The sequence below is a fragment of the Suricata suricatta genome, chromosome 13 (assembly GCF_006229205.1).
Source record: "Suricata suricatta isolate VVHF042 chromosome 13, meerkat_22Aug2017_6uvM2_HiC, whole genome shotgun sequence".
NCBI lineage: Eukaryota > Metazoa > Chordata > Mammalia > Carnivora > Herpestidae > Suricata > Suricata suricatta.
In genome coordinates, this window is record NC_043712.1 from 46,462,357 (window position 1) to 46,482,674 (window position 20,318).

The window sequence follows — 20,318 nt, forward strand, 5'->3', positions numbered from 1 at the left end:
AATTGTATATTTTTTGAAACTCTTCATATGTCATCACTTCTGATATTGACTAGTTTCAGGGTTTACCATCCATTGCGTTAAGCAACTCTTACTACTTTTTGTATCCTAAAGTCACTCAGGCTACCTTCAGCAAGGACCTTGGGAGTTGGTGAATAATTCTCCGTCTACAGAACTTCTCAGCCTTCTGATTTCCTCTCTGCCCTCTCTCCTTTCATGTCTGCAGATTGAAGAGTCCAAAGTCAGGTGAGGTAGCCCCTTAATTATCATTTTTTAAAAAACATTTGCCCTTCAGACACCATCTTTATCCAAACCACCCTGTAGAAAACTTACGGAGGCCAAACCCACACAGTATTCTAGGAGCAAACACATTGCACAAACGAAAGGTAATGCATTTTTGTCTCATTTACATTTTTTCCCTAGTGCATGATCATGATTGTAGGTTTTTGAAGGAAAATCTATAGAGCAAATCAGAATTGTGGCAATAACCTCTGTCTCCTTTTCATAAACAAGAGCTCAACTCCCAGTGCAGTTCCCCACCCCTGCCATGACATGTCTCTTTCCCTGATTACCATCATGGCCGCCAACTGCTACATACAAGGATTTCTTCCAACCTTGGTTACCAAGCATCATGTTCCGCAAGGTGGGGTGTGCAACTTGCTCCTTCCAGCTAGAATAGATGAAAAAGTGCACCTGGGTGACTCAGTCAGTTAGGCGTCTGACTCTTGGTTTTATCTCAGGTCATGATCTCACAGTTTGTGAGTTCGAGCCCTACATCAGGTTCCACATTGAGAGCACGGAACCTGCTTGGGATTCTCTCTCCTTCCTCCAGTTTTTCTTCCCCTCTTCCACTTGTTCTCCGTCTCAAAATAAACTTAATTTTAAACAAGTTAGAATCAATGAAAAAACTAGTAACAACTGTCAGTTTTCTCTAAAATGAATTACTTTCTATTTTGCCATCTAATTCCCACTCTCAAGGTTTAATAATTATTATTGTATTTTTTAATAATCATACTTGTAGAATGCTAGATTTATATCAGGAACTATTCTAAGTGATTGATATTTTATACATATAGCCATTTAATCCTCATGAAATCCAGGTGAAATTCATACCATTATTATCTCTATTTTACAAATGAAGAAAGAAACCAAGGCACAGGGAAATTGAGTAATTTGTCGATAACACATATTCCAAGACTAATATGTGGCAGAGTGGAGATTTTAACCTATGCTGACTGACTCTTGGACTAGAGTTGGGTTTGGTGGAGGAGAAAGGAGCGAGGGAAGCAGACAGATTTATCTGAGCCTTTGCACTATTAGCAGTGACTTTGGGTGAATATATAAACTTGCTGATCCTTGGTTTTGCTATCTGTAACGTGAAGATAAAAAGAGATACTTCAGTTTGTTGAGAGGAGTAAATATAAACATTCATGTAAAATACCCAGTTGAATGAAAGTGCTTAAAAAATGTCATTTCTCTTTCTCCTTCACCCAATTAGTTCTATTTTTACATTGTCACAACCATTTGAGAGCCAGAAACCACACGGTTTACTACCCAGCCCTGTCCTATACCAGCTGTGTGAACTGAAGCCCCAGTTTCCTCTACTGTAACCTGGCAATCATAAAACTCATTGTAAGATTAAATGAGATCATGTTTGAAAGGCTATTAGCACAATGCCTGGCATATGGTAAATGCTCAATAAATGACAGCAGCTATAATGATGGTGATGATAAGGAAAAGGAGGGGATTATGAAGGACTAAGGCAACGATGTTTTCAGCTCGATTCTCCCTTCCCACCTAAAAAAACTGCCATCTGCCCTCCAGGGCTATAAAAAATTTAAAAAGTGTGTCACTATTACTTCCTGGAAGGGGGTAAATTACTTGAAGCCCCAGTGACTACACTCGAAGACAATACCTCAACCTGCTAGTGCATAAAATCATCTGGGACATTTATTAAAATTGCAGAAAACACAAGTTCTGGTAAATAGAAAAGTGATGTGGCCCAGAGAACCAGAGAGCTACACCTTGAACCAGCTCTCAGATGATTGCTTTGGTAGCCCTGGGATCACACTAAAAACCACTGCCCTGGTATTAAATCAGCACATTTACTGCTTTGAACCAAGATTATTTCTAAGAATCTAAATGGGACTTTCAGTGAGATTTAAGATTGATTGCTGCTTTCAGGGTATTATTTATTAGGAAATATTTATTACTGCTAACCAATTCAAAGTATTGTTCAACTAACAGTTTAATTCTTCAGAATAAAATAGACACTCCTTTGACAAATATATGTATAATCAAATACATATAAGTATTGATCTCAGAAGTTTGAAGTATCCATAAAAGAACTTCCAGTCTATTTTCATTATCTCACACAACCTAGTCTTAAATTTCAGTCCCTGCTAGTCTATAGATGGTTTCACCCAATATTTACCAACTGTTACATGAAAGGATAATGAATTTGTGCTTTTTGTAACTAAAAAGGTTTTATTGTTTTATTCAAACTTTATTCCTCATACACTCATCAAGAATGTTTCAATGCAGGCACATCTGGGTAGCTCAGTTGGTTAAGCATCCAACTGTAGCTCAGGTCATGATCTCATGATTTGTGGACTCCAGCCCTGCATCAGGCTCTGCACTGACAGCTCAAAGTCTTCTTTGGATTCTCTGTCTCCCTTTCTCTCTCTCTCTCTCCCCCACTCATGCATGTGCACACATGCTCTCTCGCTCTCTCTCTCTCTCTCTCAAATAAACATTTTAATAAGTATTAAAAAAAAAAGAATGTTTCAAGGACTTCACTAAGTTCACACAATGAACAGCCTCGATATTGGTAAAGAAAATTTATGCACAAATAGTGCCATTTTTTAGAGTAAGAAGTTGAGGGGGAAGAATTTACATTTCCATAGTCCAAAAGAAAATCAACATAATGAATTCATTGTTATCGAACTGATACTGTGCCCAGATCACTAGACTTTGTCTGCCATCAATTAAATTTAGTCAATCTTTGTTTGGTTTAGAGAAAAAGAACTCTTAATGATAAGAAATAAAATTTTCATGTTTCACTTTTGGCCACTATTATGGTTTCCGTGGTATTACTAAGAAGTTAAATCTAAAGTCCTTCCAGGGACAAATTTAAGCTCACAACTCAGTAAAGCAGATAAACTCATCTTTACTGATCTTAAGTGTTTTTGAGACATTTGATAATTTTTAGTTGTTCCTGGCCAAGCCTTGAGTAAACCAAAAAATATAGGAAGTTTGAGAGGTGGTTCTTAATATAAACCAAGTAACTTTACTCAGTGATAATGAAAACCTCACCTTTTATAAAGTTTTTCTAGTATTTTTCAAACATTTGTTATGAAAAGAATTATATTAGGTGCATATCACCAATTCCAGATCTCCTCTTCAATATCACTTTGATCAACTATTTTTAATCTAAACACTTCTTGTGATGTCTGGAAGTAAAATGTTTTAATTTAGCCATTTACAAATGTTTGAAATTAACCATTGGCTCAATTTCATACCAAATTAAAAAAAAATTTTTTAAGCTTAGTTTTGATTTTTAAAATTTTAGGGATGGCTGGATGGCTCAGTCAGTTAAACATCTGACTTCAGCTCAGGTCATAATCTCACATTTCGTAATTTTGAGCCTCGCATCAGGATCTGTGCTGACTCTCTCTCTCTCACAAATAAAGAAATTTAAAAAAAATTTTTTTTAATTTCATAGCCCATTAACATTTGTTCCAAAAACTATTTGGGGTCTTATTGCATCTGTAATGTCTTAGCCCTACAGTTGAATGTTTTTAATATTATCTTTTAAAATTAGAGGTTAAAACGGTCTATTTCAACTTGCTATTTATCCTATCCCTTTTAAAGGAAATGTATTTGCAAAAAAGTTGGAGGGTGTTTTTAAAGACTAATGGGTCATCATAAATTAGAATCATGTGATATCTTTGCTCGGTTGACAATGTAAGAAATAGGTGTCTCTGGGGTTTCTCTTTGGTTTGACAAGCAGGTGTGTGGTATGCTGCTGTTCCTGATCCAGCCAGACACCCAACTTCAGACAAAGGCAATCCAAAGTTCCTAGTCATTTTTGTTTACTCTAGCTAAGGAACGCTTGTGAACTCCATCCAGTCTGGGGAGTCTGGTTGCTCAGGGACAATTTTACTGGGTACATTCAGTGGTGTTTCAAAGTTTACAAGGATGAATATATAGGGTTGACTGATTTTCTTTTTATAGAGACTGACCTCATCTCTTGAAGCTTCCTGGAAGGCAATATCAGTGTAATCTCTGTCTATTCAAAGTAGATGTTGAGGGGAAAGTAATTCTCCAGTTTAGTGCATTTAAATAAACCTATTACTCTTACTCATTTATAGACATATTCAAAAAACTACGTTTTGCACTCAACCACAGTTTGCACTGAAGTGAATCCCACGGTAAGCTACAAGAGAACACATATAAAATATAAAGAATTCTGCTTCTTGGCCTAGGGTCCATGGGCCCTCTGACCTGTGTGAAAATTCTGTTTGTGTGTAGTTGTTCATTTTCCTGAGTAGAAGAACCAGAGTTTTCCAGAAATTCTCAATAGGGCATATGATTGCAAAAAGTCTCTGTGACATGGAGAGAATAATAAATGATTGTTTGTCTTTGCTATACTACCAAGTATAATAAAACATGGCAACATTGGCTTCTTATGACACTTCATGATCACATCAATCAAAGGCTGATTCTTAGGCATTTCTCCTCTCCTCAGGGTTACCCTGAGCCTCACTCCAGTAAGAATCGCTTAGGATGCCAGGCCCTTGTGAGGGCTCTCTAGAGGGTCAGTTCCAGGGACAATCAGAGCACTGGTGGAACACCAGATGATTTTAGAGGGCACAGGCATGGCAATTAGATAAATTCAGATAGTTAACAGACGTCTCCCTTGACCTTCTCTTTCAGTTCTTCTTATGACGGCAAAGAAATAGTCCAGTTGGTGTTAGAATTATTTTTACCACCTCTTTATACTCCCTAGTCTCTCTTTTCAACAGAGAGAGCAAACCTCAGTCTTCAAAGGCAACTATATCTGGCAAGAATTTAATAACATCGCTTTGTTCATGAAAATTCTTTGTATTATTACCTTCTCTTTTAGGCAAATAATACTGATTTTCAATTTATAGCTAGTGAGAAATTTTATTTTTTAAATGAATGTATCTAATTTGAAAAAGGGGTGACAAAAATCATAAAAGTAAATGATAGAAATTTGGAAAACACTAGACCAAACAGCTGCTAATAAAGTCTTGCTTTTAATTTTTGAGATTGATTGTCTTTTTGTTTTTTAATGTTTTTATTTTATTTTTGAGAAAGAGAGAGAGAGAGAGAGACATAGCACAAGCAGGGCAGGGGCAGAGAGGAAGACACAGAATCCAAAGCAGGCTCCAGGCTCTGAGCTGTCAGCACAGAGCCTGACGAAGGGCTCAAATTCATGAACCATGAGATCATGACCTGAGCTGTAGTCAACCCTTAACCAACCAAGCCACCCACTTGGGGCAGTCCAAGACTGACTGTCTTTTGGAAAATTCAAACTAGTTAGGAAATGTTATGACAAGCAATAGAAATGTCTATTAAGCATTTCTGAAAAATAAGTGCAAATGGTGAGGGATAACTTTAATATTAATCAGTTAGGATATTTTCCAAAGCTTGTAACAGAAAACACAACTAAGGTGCACGTAGGTGGCTCAGTGGTTAAGCGTCTGACTTCAGCTCAGGTCATGATCTCGTGGTTTGTGAGGTCAAGCCCTGCATCGAGCACTGACAGCTCAGACCCTGGAGCCTGCTTCGGATTCTGTTTCCTCGTTCTGCCCCACCCCCACTCCTGCTCTGTCTCTCAAAAATAATAAACACTATGAAAAAGAAAGAAAGAAAGAGAGAAAACACAACTAAAAGGTACCTTAACCAGTAAGGACTGTCTCCTAATAGTTTCAGAGCAGATTCAGCCAGTGACTCGGTGACATCATCAAGACCCAGGTTCTCTGCCATTCTTAGCATGTAGTTTTGTCTTCAGAGTTATTCCCTCATGATCTCAGGACAGCTTCCAATTCTTCATCCAACAATGACCAGATTCAGAAAAGAGTGAACCACTGTCTTTTGCCCTTTCAAGAGCAAAGGAAACTTACTCACAAGTTTCCCATATTTTCCTTCACATTTCCTAAGAAAGGTTGTCCCTCATGCCTATAGCTAAATAACATCGCCAAGAAAAAGAAACCACCACGACTGCCTTAGCCTAATCCCCATTTGCCCACCAGAGGGACTAATGAAGATAGCAGGCCCAATACCAGAACAATATTGGGGTTCTCCTGCAAGGAAGTATGAAGGGAATAGCTGTTGGGTACGCAGTCCACATTGTTTGCCATGAGCTGGTATTAATCCAAGATTTTAACAAGTCTGAGGGGTGCAAAAGGGTAAAAAACTAACACTGGAGAAAAATCTGATTTCAGTGTCACAAAGGAGTAGTAGAAACCTGGGCCATCAAACTACACACAGAAGATGGTATATTGGAAAGCAGAAGATAGTAGTTTTTCTCAGGGTCCGGATAGAGTAAACTCTCAAAAAAAAATAATCTTAGGGATTTAAAAAACACTGATTAGCCAATAATCCTTCTCCCCTATTGCAACCCCTTCAGATATTGTGAGCAGGAAAAAGATATGCAAGGGCAATCCCACAGCAGTAAAATAAGTAGTTACTGTTGTCCTTTTTAAGAATTTGATCTATTTTTTTTAAAGCTGCACAATACTTATCATGGAAAACGATAAGAACATTATTGGACTTCGTCAGACCCTTTCATTTTTAAAAGAAATTCACTTACATGTGGAATGTCAATGGGCATCTTTATCTCACCTGTGCATAGAACTTATAAATGTTTTAATCTATCCTAACAGGTAATTATAATGAGTAAATGAAGTACGATGATATAAACCTCCAACCACCTCTCTCTGGTTATTTGTGTTTTCAGTGCTTTCTAAGCAGAATTCTTGGCTTTATTTCCCACTCTAGAATGAATGGAATTAAAGAAATGGCTGAATTAGGATCTGGACAGAGCCATGAGGAGACTGGAAAGGTCATTTGGCTAATAATATTGAGAGATTGCTTGAGCATGTCAATCAATGTCAAGTTCTTTATATTCATTCTGACTCCATAATAACTCTGCAATACAGACAATTTTGTCCAACTTTAAAGACGTAAAATTGAGGGCCACAGAAAGGGAGTCCTTTGCTAGTTTTTACAAAGCTAGTAAATAGTGGGACAAAAATTTGAACTCTGGTCTTTGTGAACCCAAATCCCATATTATTTCCATTGAAATACCCTGCATTTGGTACAGCCAAATACCAAAGGACAAATTCAAGAGGTTATAAAGTGGGATCAAAAGAACAAGTTAAAAGATATGGAGAGACAGAAAACCAAAGGTCAAGAACAAATCTAGGCAACAAATAGATATTTAACACCTACTGTATGCCAAGCATGGAATAGAAAAGAGGCTGGAAAACATCTCTAGACAAGGTGGGGGAAGTGATGGAATCAAGAATCAATAGTGACTCTAAGATAGTCTGAGATCTGAAGGGAGGGGCTTTGAATATGTTGTTTGGTGTGGGGCCAGAACAGGGTGTAGGTGGGGCTGGGACTTGGGGATAAACAGGCACACCCGGGGAATAAGGAATGTACTTTGCAGGGTGGGGTTGGAGGAAAACCACTTTATGGTAAGGTTCCCTTTTCACCGCTAGGTAAGATTTCCCTTACTTTGCACTTCTATGGATCTGGGGGCAAAGTCTAGCTACCTAACTGTAAATTAACTGACAGACTTTTCCTCCTTGATCACAGCCCCAATATTTCCATGTTTTCTACATTGGTAAAAGTTATTTTTATCATAAATTTTAGTATTCACAGCTTATCAGGAATTATTAAAGCTATCATAGTGTTCCCATATTTGAAATCCCTCCAGGAAAATGATTTTACTATTACTTCTGCTTACCTAACAAAAAGTGGGGTATTGTTGCCCGAGTTGTCATTTGAGTGTCAGTGTTATCCAGATATCTGTCACTTAAAGAGATTAAACATTATCACAGTTGTTGGTCCAAATAATACCACATAGTTTCAGTCGTATGACTCATTTGTGGAAAAGAATGCAATTTCTTTTAGTGTATCAATTTTAACCTGCCAATCTTCCTAATGGCCTGCATATTTTTCATTAGCCCTTTTCATACTTATCAGTGCTACCAAGAAGACTTGGCAGATATCTGTATTTATCGAAACCTATGGATAAACAATGCTAGTGCTAGGACATATTTTCAACTGGGCTTACCAAAAGCCCATTTAATTTCAACCCAAAGCAGGATATACCCTGCACCCTGAAAAGCAAGTTGGGAAAATCCCAGGGGGCCAGATGATGCAACAGAATTTCCCAACAGAAAACCAACGCCACACCTCTACTCACCCCCTTTCATTCTCTGAAAGTACAGAAAATGGAGACTACTCCACATGCTATTGGCCAAAGGTCAAAAGGTACTTTAAACAGTCTAATCCTGCTGATCTCTAGGAGTGTACATAAATTCATCTTACTAAATATAATTTTGTAAGCATCACATTTCTCAAAAATCATTAGATTCATTTTTCGAAAATGAATTTTTCAGTATTTAAATATACTTCAGATTTTTATGAGCATTGGCTTACCTGTGGTCTGGCCGCTGACTCCGGAGTGTAAGGTGACTCCCAACAGCACGGGATCTCACCACTTGCATTTAACCACATCCACACTTTGGCCTTCACCACCCAGCACACTAATGATTGTACTTATCACTAGTGTGACGGCATCGACCTCTCTCCAAAGGATCTCAACAAGGACAAAATGGAGTGGACTCATTTCTCCCCATTCCTCCTACTAAACACAGCAAAAACTTCTATACATTTTATATAAAATAAATATAAAGAGCCTGAAAGGCACAGAAAAGCAGGCAGACCAGCTAGGGACCTTGGGACCTGAGGAATGATGATGTGGCATCGAATTCAATGAGTGCAAATGTAAGCAGTATCTTCCCTTTCCTGCCATCTCAGTTTAGGGAAAAAAAATGGCTAAAAGAGAATATTTTTAAAACGCAGATGGGGGCCAACATGGAGGAGAAGTAGGGGGCTCCGCACTTCCCGCGTCTCTCAAACAAAGACAAAGGACTTTGAACCCCAAGAGTCTGGGAGGAAGAGACGGAGTCTACGAAGGAGAAAACCGGAAAACTGGACTTACCCGTGTTAAAACAGGCCGTGAAGGCACAGAGGGGAGGGATCCCTTCTGCAAAGAGACGAAGGACGAGAAAGAGGAGCTGGGAAAGTGCAGGACTGTATCCGGACAAGAGTATAACTTAAGACCGAGGTGGAGAAGGATCCCGTCTTTAACTCTAGGGCTTTCTTCTGACTGGGGCAACTGCCCTGTCTGCACAGCTGGGGAGGAGGCGAGTCAGCTCCTGGCTCGGCAGTCGGTCAGGGGCACAATCTGCAGCAGGAAAAACCAGTCCCCTTCCCCGAAGGCCGCAGCACAGCCGCTGGACCCTGCGCCGGAGCAGGAGTTTAAAATCCAGCTAAGCGGGGGGACAAAAAAGACAGCGGAGCAAGACAGACCACCGTGTCTGCACCCGCAGCACAGTGAGGACGGATCCAAAAGAACAATTTGGGACACATGGTCCATGAAGCAGGGACTGAGGGATCGCCATTTTCCTCTCCACGACCACCAAGGTGGGGCCTCAGGGAGCCCTCCGCAGGGCCCACAGTGGAGGCAGGACCCGCACACACCAAGCCACGCACCACCCCCCATCCCCCGCCCCTGGAAATTACTGCCGGAGCTGAATAGACTCCACGCAACCAGACAGCTCCCTCCGCTGCAGGACCAGCACTTCAGTGTTGCCTAGATTAATTCTAGGACAATTCTTGTTATTTAGATTTATTCTCCCTTTTCTCCTTCTTCTCTTCCTTCTTCTAGGCTGTTTACTCTGGTTATTGGTTTGCTTAAACAGATATATTTAATCCATTCTCTTGATGCATATTTTATACCTCCTTCTTTACTTCTCTCTCTGTCTCTCTCTCTCTCGGGAATAAGCAGGCCATATGGTTTCTCTGGATAATTTTATCTTCATTTCTTTCTCCTCGCCTCCTTCCTTATTCTCCTTTCTCTAGATTAAGCCTTTTAATCTTTCTGCCTGCTCAATATTCATTTTTTTCTTGTTCCCTGCCCCTGTGATTTCTCTCTTTGTATGTGCTCTTCCATCAGCACCACCTCTACCCTGTTCTTTACTTGTAGCTGGTGTTTCTGGTTTTTTGCTTTTAGATTTTTGCATGTGTTTTGTTTTGTTTTTGTTTGCTTATTTGTTTTATTTGTGTGTTTGTGTTTTTTTGTTTGGTTTTTTTGTGTTTGTTTGTTTTCCTTTCCAGGGCGACTTCAAGGAACAAATCAAAGCACACTTGGGTAGAGGGTCCTAAACAACACTATGAGTAAGGAAATAAAATAACCAAAGTCACAACAACAGAGAGCAAGTAACATTCTCCAAAAAACATTCCTGAATAGCCAGGCCCTGGACAGTGTATGACCTCCCCTTTAATATAGCAGGGCTCACAGGTACAGAGCACAAAACAAGCTTCTAAAACTTACAAGGGACAGAAAACTAGCCAAAGTGACAAAACGGAAGAATTCTTCCCAAAAGAAATTCCAGGAAGAAGTGACAGTCAAAGAATTAATCAAAATAGATATAAGCAACATAACCAACCAAAAACTTAGAACAACAGCCATAAAATTAATCGCAGGGCTTGAAAAAAGCATAGAAAACAGCAGAGTTTTCTGCAGAGATCAAGAATCTTAAAAGTAGTCACGATGAATCAAAAAAAAGCTGTAAATGAGGCGCAAAATAAAATAGAGGCAGCCACAGTGTGGATTGAAGAGGCAGAGGGGAAAATAGGTGAATTAGAAGATACAACTATGGAGAAAAAGAATTATGGAAAAAGAGGAAGCTGAGAAAAAAAGATATAAAATGATCCAGGATCAAGAAAGGAGAATGAGAGAACTAAGCGATGCAATCAAATGAAACAATATCCATATAATAGGAATTCCAGAAGAAGAAGAAGAGAGAAAAATGGGCTGAAGGGGTAGTTGAACAAATTATAGCTAAGAACTTCCCCAATCTGGGGAAGGAAAACATTGAAATCCAAGAGGCACAGAGAACTCCCCTCAGATGTAACTTGAATCAATCGTCTGCACAACATATCATAGTGAACCTGGCAAAATACAAGGATAAAGAGAGAATTCTGAAAGCAGCTAGGGACAAACAGGCCTTACCATACCCTTATAGACATAAGGGTAGTAGTACACCTATCTACAGAAACCTGGCAGGCCAAAAAGGAATGGCACGAAATCTTCAATGTGATGAACAGGAAAAATATGCAGCCAAGAATCCTTCATCCAGCAAGCCTGTCATTCAGAATAGAAGGAGAGATAAAGGTTTTCCCAAACAAAAACTGAAGGAATTCATCACCACTAAACCAGCCCTACAAGAGAGTCTAAGGGGCCTCTGTGAGGGAAATGTTGCAAGAAACACAAAGTACCAAAGACATCACTACAGACATGAAATCTACAAATAACACAATGACTCTAAACACATATTTTTCAATAACACTGAATGTAAATGGACTAAATGCTCCAATCAAAAGACACAGGGTACCAGAATAGATTTTAAAAAAGGACCCATCTATTTGCTGTCTACAAGAGACTTATTTTAGACCTGAGGACACCTTCAGATTGAAAGTGAGGGGATGAAGAACTATCTATGATGCTACTGGAAGTCAAAGGAATGCTGGAATAGCCATATTTATGTCAGACAAATTAGACTTTAAATTAAAGGCTGTAACAAGAGATGAAGAAAGGCATTATATAATAATCACAGGGTCTATCCATCAGGAAGAGATAACAATTATAAATGTCTATGTACCAAATTTGGAAGCACCTAAATATATGAAACAATTAATCACAAACATAGCAATCTTATTTATAAGAATGTGCTAATTACAGGGGATTATAATACTCCACTTACAGCAATGGATGGATCATCTAGACAGAGAATCAGTAAAGAAACCATGGTCCTGAATGATACATTGGACCAGATGGACTTGACAGATATATATAGAACTCTATATCCCAAAGCAAAGAATTCACTTTCTTCTCAAGTGCACATGGTACATTCTCCAAGATAGATCACACACTGGGTCACAAAGCAGCCCTCAACAAATATAAAAGAACTGAGATCATACCACACACAGCTTCAGATCACAATGCTATGAAACCACAGGAAAAAGCCTGGAAAACCTCCAAAAGCATGGAGGTTAAAGAACATCGTACCAAAGAATGAATGGGTCAAATAAGCAATTCGAGAAGAAATTTAAAAATTATATGGAAACAAATTAAAATTAAAATATAATAATCCAAACCTTTTGGGATGTAGCAAAGGCAGTCCTAAGAGGAAAATACATTGCAATCCAGGGCTATCTCAAGAAATAAGAAACATCCCTGTCTTCAGATTCTGCATCTCCCTCTCTCTGACCCTCCCCTGCTCACACTGTCTCTTTCTCTCTCTCAAAAATAAATAAAACAAAAAATATTTTTAAAAAGAGGGGGCGCCTGGGTGGCTCAGTCGGTTAAGCCTCCGACTTTGGCTCAGGTCAGATCTCACATTCGTGGGTTCGAGCCCCACATCAGTCTCTGTGTTGACAGCTAGTTCAGAGCCTGGAGCCTGCTTCCAGTTCTGTCTCCTTCTCTCTCTGCCCCTACCCTTCTCCTGCTCTGTCTCTCTCTGTATCAAAAATAAATAAAACATTAAAAAAAAAGAAACTGGACAATCTGGGAGAAATGGACAAATTCCTAAACACTCACACACTACCAAAACTCAAATGGGAAGAAATAGAAAATTTAAACAGACCCATAACCAGTGATAATTGAATCAATTATCAAAAATCTCCCAACAAATTAAAGTCCTGGACCAAATGGTTGGACCCTTGGAAAATCTACCAGATATTTAAAGCAGAGTTAACACCTATCCTTTCAAGCTCTTCCAAAAAATAGAAATGGAAGGAAAACTTCGGACTCATTTGACAAAGCTAGCATCACTTCAATTCCCAAACCAGATAGAGATCCAGCAAGAAAAAAAGGAGAACTACAAGCCAATATTCCTGATGAATATGGATGCAAAAATTCTCAACAAGATACTAGCAAATTGAATTCGACAGCATATAAAAAGAATTATTCACCATAATCAAGTAGGATTCATTCCTGGGTTACAGGGTTGGTTCAGTGTTCACAAATCAATCAATGTGATACATTGAATTAACAAAAGGAAAGATAAGAACCATACAATCCTATCAATAGATGCAGAAAAAGCATTTGACAAAATATAGCATCCTTTCTTAATAAAGACCCTCAAGAAAGTCAGGATAGAAGAAACATACTTAAACATCATAAAAGCCATATATGAAAAGCCCACAGCTAATATCATCCTCAATAGGGAAAAACTGAGAGCTTTCCCCCTGAAATAAGGAACATGACAGGGATGTCTACTCTCACCACTGTTGTTTAACATAATGTTGGAAGTCTTGGCATCAGCAATCGGACAACAAAATGAAATAAAAAGCATCAGAATTGGTAAAGATGAAGTCAAACTTTTGCTTTTCACAGATAACATGATACTCTACATGGAAAACCCAACAGATTCCACCAAAAGTCTGCTAGAACTGATACAGGAATTCAGCAAAGTCGCAGGGTACAAAATCAATGTACAGAAATTGGTTGTATTGGTGTATACACCAATAAAGAAGCAATAGAAAGAGAAATCAAGAAACTGGTCCCATTCACAATTGCACAAAAAAATCATAAAAGACCTAAGAATAAACCTAACCAAAGATGTAAAAGATCTGTATGCTGAAAACTACAGAAAACTTATGAAGGTGAATTGAAGAAGACACAAAGAAATGGAAAAACATTCCATGCTCATGGATCGGAAGAATAAACATTGTTAAAATGTCAATACTACCCAAAGCAATCTACACATGCAATGCAATCCCAATCAAAATTGCACCAGCATTCTTCTCAAAGCTAGAGCAAACTATCCTAAAATTTGTATGGAACCACAAAAAGCCCTGAATAGCCAAAGTAACATTGAAAAAGAAAACCAGAACAAAAGGCACCACAGTCCTAGACTTTAGTCTCTACTGCAAAGCTGTAATCATCAAGACAGCATGGTATTGGCACAAAAACAGACACATAGAACAATGGAATAAAACAGAAAACCCAGATTTGGACCCACAAGTGTATGGCCAACTAATCTTTGACAAAGCAAAAAAGGGCACCCAATGGAAAAAAAGGACAGTCTCTTTAACAGATGGTGCTGAAAGAACTGGACAGCAACATGCAGAAGAATGAAACTAGACTACTTTCTTACACCACACACAAAAGTAAACTCAAAATGGATAAAGGACCTCAATATGAGACAGACAACCATCAAAACCCTAGAGGAGAAAGCAGGAAATAGCCTCCATAACCTCAACTGCAGCAATTTCCTACTCGACACATCTCCAAAGGCAAGGGAATCAAGAACAAAAATGAACTATTGGGACCTCATCAAGATAAAAGGCTTCTGCACTGCAAAGGAAGTAATCAATAAAACTAAAATGCAAATGACAGAATGGAAAAAGATAGTTGCAAATGACATATCAGATAAAGGGCTAGTATCCAAAATCTATAAGGAACTCACCAAATGCTACACCTGAAAAGCAAATGATCCAGTGAAGAAATGGGTGGAAGGCATGAATAGACACTTTTCCAAAGAAGACATCCAGATGGCCCACAGACACATGAAATGATGCTCAACATCACTCATCATCGGGGCAATACAAATCAAAACCACACTGAGCTACCACCTCACGCCAGTCAGAGTGGCTAAAATGAACAAATCAGGACACTATAGATGCTGGCGAGGGTGTAGAGAGATGGGCACCCTCCTACACTGTTGGTAGGAATGTAAACTGGTGTAGCCACTCTGGAAAACAGTGTGGAGGTTCCTCAAAAAAACTATCCATAGAACTCCCCTATGACCCAGCAATAGCACTGCTAGGGATTTACTCAAGGGATACAGGAGTGCTGATGCATAGTGGCACATGTACCCCAATGTTCATAGCGGCACTTTCAACAATAGCCAAATCATGGAAAGACCCTAAATGTCCATCAACTGATGAATGGATCAAGAAGATGCGGCTTATATATACAATGGCCATGAGAAAGAATGAAATCTGACCATTTGCAGCAACATGGATGGAATTGGAGGATATTATGCTAAGTGAAATAAGTCAGTCAGAGAAAGAGAGATACCATATGTTCTCACTCATATGTGGATCTTGAGAAACTTAACAGAAGACCATGGGGGAGGGGAAGGGAGAAAAAGCATTACAGAGAGGGAGGGAGGCAAACCATGAGACTCCTAAATACTGAGAACCTACTGAGGGTGGATGGGGAGTGGGGAAGAGGGAAAACTGGGTGATGGGCATGGAGGAGGGCACTTGTTGGGATGAGCACTGGCTGTTGTATGGAGACCAATTTGACAATAACTTAAAAAAAAAAACAGATCAAAAATGTGCTTTAGAGACCTAAGTTTGGGAATCATACTAGTAATAAGGCAATGTTCAAAATGATGATGGCCTATGGATATATAAATATGCAGGCTGGACCAACTGCTGTGAGTCAGAAAAACAACCTACAATGGAGATTCCATCCAAAGCTTTTAGTTCTGGAAGATGAAATATTATAAACAACCAGTAGTTTTCTTGATTCCATACAATAATGTTTCCATACATGTTGAGAATGACCAGGTTGCATAAATCCTAGGTAATAAAAACACATACATTTAAAGATTTAAGAAAAAAAATACTTTGGAATTAGCATGCAAAAGTTACTGGTGGTAGATTGTAGTCCTTCTTTTACAAAGATAATATGAAGACTGCCTGACTGAAAGCTCTGAGCCTGGAGTCAGAAAGTCTTGGGTTCAAGTCCTGGATCAACCATTTGGTCAAGTACCAAACCCCCCCTAGATCTTTCCATCTAACACATAAAGATAATACATCTTATTTTAACAAGTTGTTGGTTTAACTCCAACAAAATACAAATAAGTAGTTATAATAGTGCATGACCCTTAAGGACTATAAAGAAATAGCAACAAATTTAAAAACCAATAAACTCAGTCAGGGGTCAGAAAAGAAATGCAGGGGAGCCTCTGTGGCTCAGTTGGGTAAGCATCCGACTCTTGGCTTCTGCTCAAGTCATGATCTCATGTTTCATTGGTTTGAGCCCCACATCTGGCTCTGTGCTGCCAGTATGGAGCCTGTTTGGGATTCTCTCTCTCCCCTCTCTCTCTCTGCCCCTACCCTGCTAATGCGTTCGTGCTCACTCTCTCGCTCTCTCTCAAAATAAATAAACTTAGAAAACTATTTTTAAAAAGAAAGGAAATGCTCTTAAGATATAGAGTGATTATTTGACTACTGAATTTTTAAAATTCCATGTAAAATATAGAGCAGCCACTCTCCAAATACCAAATGATCTCTACATCTTAATCTGCAGCTTTGACCTCTACTCCAAGCTTTAGACTCTGAAATCCAACTTCCCACAGGACCTTTAAGACTATCGTTATTTCTGACTTAGCAGAGGGTACCCATAATTCACTCAGTCACATCATACAGAAACCTGGCTGTTATCCTGAAATCCTCTCTCTTTCAGGTTCCACCCCAAACATCTAGCTCAAGGTCAAGAGATCTGTGGTTCTTGAATCTGGCAGAGTTTTAGAACTAAAACCAGGCCTGCCCCAGAGATTCTAATTCAGAAGGCCCTAGGTATGTCGTGGGAATCAGCATTCAAAAATAATGGCTAGCTCAATCAATAGAGCACACAGTACTTAATCTCGGAGGTGTGAGGTCAAGCCCCTCATCAGGGGTAGAGTTTATTTGAATGAGTGAATGAATGAATGAATCAATGAATGAACATGCAAACAAACAAACAAACAAGACTTCACAGAGAATTTGATGTTCATGGAGATTGAGGAGCCATTGCTAGAGTGTACCTGCTAATCAGGTCTCATTTCTGTGCCTTCCTCACATCCTTACTGCAGCTGTCTTACTTCAGACCCTCATGTCTCTCTTGAATACTGAAATCACTCTATCAGTGGTCACCTTGTATCCAGTACTCCTGGCTCTTGCCACATTCAATCTATCCTTCTCAGTGCTCCAAAAGTTATTTACCTGTGCCTAAGCTTTAGAGAACAGATAGATCTAAATTCAAACCCTTGCATTACTAATTAACATTACTATAATCTTGAGCAAGAGCAATTCATTTCTCTAAGACTCCATTTTCTCATCAGAAAAATGAGAATGACACTCATACCTATTAAAGGAGACTAGGGGCGCCTGGGTGGTGCAGTCAGTTAAGCATCTGATCTTGTTTCAGCTCAGGTCATGATCTCACAGTTTGTGTGTTCAAGCCCTGCTTCGGACTCTGTGCTGACAGCACAGAGCCTGCTTGGGATTCTCTCTCTCCCTCTTTCTCTGTCCCTCCTCAGCTTGCTCTCTCTCAAAAAATAAATATAAAAACATAACTTTTTAAAAATTTTAAATAAAGGAGATGAAATTAATTAAATATGTGAAGTTCTTAGTACATATATAGCAAGCCATTAGAATTATTATCATTATTATCCTTGTTACCACCTAAATCTAATCATGTAATTTCTGTTTCATGTATTCCTCCCGCTTCCAGCCTCTTCTTCAGTGAGCAAATCCCACAGTTAGAACTTCTTGATTCCAATTTCCTTTCTCCAGGCTGGACCTCTAATTATAAGCAGTCATGAAGCATCCTGTGATATTGCACGTCCTCCCAAATTTCCTCCCGTGGCTCACACTTGAGGCCTGCCCAGATTATGTGGTTCAGCCAAATGGAAGGACCTAGTCTGTGATTTGGATCTTCCCCTGCTCAGGTCTGAGTTCTCCAACAACCAACTAACCAGAGTGAAGTGTCCTGACTCTAAATGAAGTTAATGACCACAATGCTCTATATGTATTGTATAGCACTCAAATTACCACAGACACATGGTAGACATAATTATATACTCTTCTCCAACAAAAAGTTCTGAGTGATTCTTGCCTCAGCTGAAACCTAAAGTTTAAGCCCAGGTAGAAGTAAAGATAGATGTAAAGAAGGGAGAAGCTCAGGTAAAGGGGACCAGTCTGGAGAGATGTCATTACCTGGGGGTGGATGAATCTGGTGGTCAGATCAACATGAGTGCCATTATTTATTCTTTATCGAGGGTGAAACATCTTGATTTCAGAAGGGTACATTGTGATTGAAGCTGTACTCTGGCCTGTGACTGGGGATATCTAAAGGGCAAGAGGAAGCATAGTGAAGCCCTTGGAAGAGAAACTAGTACAACACACACAAAAGGTAATGATAATGGTGATGACTGCTGACTTTTCTTGAGTATCCATTATGGATTTGATGCTATGTTAATTCTTTTACAAACATTTTCTCTGACTGTCACAACCACCATAGAAGAGGTCGAGTGCCAAATGGAAAAACTGAGTCTCAGAGGAGATAAGAGACTTGTCCAAGATTAGACGACTAGTATAAAAGCCCACCCCCAACCCCACCCCACATCTCACAGGAGCCCAGTCATAAAAACACTTGAAGGAGACCTTTAAGCTCACTGAGCACAGGCAGGTTCCCAGAATTCCTTGTGAATCAATTTGCATACTGTGCTCAGAAGAGCAACTACTGCCTGTTTCTTTAATCCCTAGGATCCCCACCTTATTTTATTTCAAGTTTTTATTTAAACTCTGGTTAGTTAACATATATGGTAAAATTGGTTTCAGAATTTAGTGATTTGTCGCTTACATATAACACCCAGTGCTCATCACAAGTGCACTCTTTAATGCTCATCACCATTTAGCCATCCCCTGCCCATCTCCTTCCAACAACCCTCAGGTTGTTCTCTATTGTTAAGAGTCTTTTATGGTTTGCTTCCCCCCTCTCTCTCCTTTTTTCTTCTTCCTTTATATTCACCTGTTTTGTTTCTTAAACTCTACATAGGAATTTGGTTCAAGTCAGACAGGGCCACGCCTGGTGGTGGCAGGTGAAGCCAGAGTAGAGAATGACTTCAGTATTTCAAGTCTCAATCTGGGTTGGCAACACTGTCTCAGATACTAGCTTAGACAACACTATCCTTGTAAATCACATAAGAGGTCACTCATAAATCCACTAGATTCCACCCATTATATACAAGTAAATAACCTCCCCGAGAATCAATACTAGAGAATTAATCCAGGACATTCAAACATGGCCTTAGTTATAACCCCCCAAAAAAAGAAAAAATAAAGGAAAAGAAAAAAGCCTAACATGAGGACGAATAAGTGATTTGGGGCATAAATCTACAAAACAGCCATTAAAACCTACATGACAGGGGCGCCTGAGTGGCTCAGTCGATTACGCATCCAGCTTCGGCTCGGGTCATGATCTCGCAGTTCGTGGGTTTGAGCCCCGCGTCGGGCTCTGTGCTGACAGCTAGCTCAGAGCCTGGAGCCTGTCTCCAGATTCTGTGTCTCCCTCTCTCTCTGACCCTCCCCTGTTTGTGCTGTCTTTCTCTATCAAAAATAAATTAAAAACAAAAAAAATTGTTTTTAAAACCCTACATGACAAAATGTGCAGGACAACTTCAAAACAGACTTAGGATATAAGCTAAAGTTTAAAAAGAGGCAAATCATATCTACCATATGGACATAATTATGTTTTTGTTCAAAGCATAGGAAACAAAACAACAACAAAAAGAATGCACCACGGTCAGAAAGGAGGAGGTTGATCCTAGACAGTAGGAGCATTTTTATTTTTCTGCTTGTTGACATTTCTTATTTTTAACGAGCAAAGGTTAATTCTCAATTAAATTAAATTCTCAATTTAAAAAACCTATTTTATTAAAATATATATAGAGAGAACTAACCTCCTGGAAAGCCCTCATGCATCCTGGAATTGTTCTGAGTCTGGCTCAGCCCACCCTCCCAGTTTCAACATCATGTAGCTATGATCCCATGACCCAATAGCCTGGTGGCCTGTGGTAATCAAAGCTATTAAGTAACTTCCCTGAAGTTTTGAGGGTTTTGCCATTTTCTCCTGTACCTTATAAAGAGCCATCAACAGGTTTTTGGTTTCATAAACTATCAGAAATTCAGGCTTCCTCTCAGCAGTCCGT

General features: G+C 39.2%; 1 long non-coding RNA gene across 1 annotated transcript in view; it reads right to left on the reverse strand.

Moving 5' to 3' along the window:
• Window positions 1–20,318, reverse strand: part of LOC115277095 — a 119,329-nt gene that overhangs the window by 32,179 nt on the left and 66,832 nt on the right. Inside the window, exons 11-15 of the long non-coding RNA XR_003902217.1 lie at window positions 18,325–18,456; window positions 8,000–8,061; window positions 5,924–6,125; window positions 570–667; window positions 125–217 (exon numbers count right to left, since the gene is read on the reverse strand). This is a non-coding gene — a long non-coding RNA (uncharacterized LOC115277095). The remainder of the gene's footprint in view (window positions 1–124; window positions 218–569; window positions 668–5,923; window positions 6,126–7,999; window positions 8,062–18,324; window positions 18,457–20,318) is intronic.